This window comes from Trachymyrmex cornetzi, unplaced genomic scaffold (assembly GCF_001594075.2).
Source record: "Trachymyrmex cornetzi isolate Tcor2-1 unplaced genomic scaffold, Tcor1.1 scaffold287, whole genome shotgun sequence".
Taxonomy (NCBI): Eukaryota; Metazoa; Arthropoda; class Insecta; order Hymenoptera; family Formicidae; genus Trachymyrmex; species Trachymyrmex cornetzi.
Genome location: NW_017297556.1, coordinates 26,016 through 27,159, shown reverse-complemented (window position 1 = coordinate 27,159; position 1,144 = coordinate 26,016).

The window sequence follows — 1,144 nt, the reverse complement described above, 5'->3', positions numbered from 1 at the left end:
TCAACATGCTGTTGGGCTTTTGCGAAGATTACAAACGCGTAGTTGTCAACGCTCGCCACGAATTGATTTTGATACGAGCGCGCAACGATTACAATTGCTTGGTGGGAAATCCTGCGACGGAGCCTGAAGTTGAATTATTCAAAGTGCAGTGGCGGATGCCTCACGTTTCGTTAAATGAGATCAATAAATTATCAATGCTGCGAGCGTTGGAAAGCGGTCGTTATCTGAGTATAAGTTTACGCTCGTGGGATCTGTATGAGTATCCTTTGTTGCAGAATACGACCAAGCATTCATGGGCTGTCAAAACGGCGACTCAGCTTGAAAAGCCGCGATACGTTACCTTTGCTCTACAGACCGGCCGAAAGAATGTCATGTCACATGATGTCAGCGTGTTCGACGATTGTAATTTGAGTAATGTAAAAGTATATCTAAATTCAGATTTTTATCCGTATGGTGATTTAAATCTGGATTTTGGTAAAAAGAGGTACGCTGTCCTGTTTGACATGTATGCGCGTTTTCGTAAAGCATATTATGGAATCGATAGCTTCGAGACGCTGCTCAACGTACTATCGTTTATCGAGAAAGGATCTTTTGCAGTCATTGATTGCTCGTGACAAAACGACTCTGTCAAGAGCGCCACTGTGGACGTACGCATAGAATTTGACTGCAAGGAGAATGTGCCCGCCAATACTACCGCATATTGTCTCATCATACACGATCGTGTAATCGAATACTGTCCGTTGTCCAACGTAGTGCGCAAAATCATGTAAATTGCAACGTCAGCAAGTATCCCGAATATAAAAGAATGGAAAACCAGGGTGAGGTGCAGTCTCGAAAAATTGCTCGTCATGGTCATACCAACGTTTGTGGATCTACAAGGATTCATCGTTAACAAGAAATTTATCGTGAAGGAAGTAGCGGTGCTGAGAGGGGGAACCATTCTCACACACTATATTTTTTCACATCCTATGCCATGGCATTTTCTGACGAGATTCGACAAATCTTGCGCTTCCTGGTTGAGTACTTATCACCATGGATTGCGGTGGGATGACGGGATGGTCCCTTACAGCATGGTGAGCCGTTTAATTACGGAAGCTGTGTTAGAAGAGGATGTCGTATATGTCGAAGGACACGAAAAACGAGG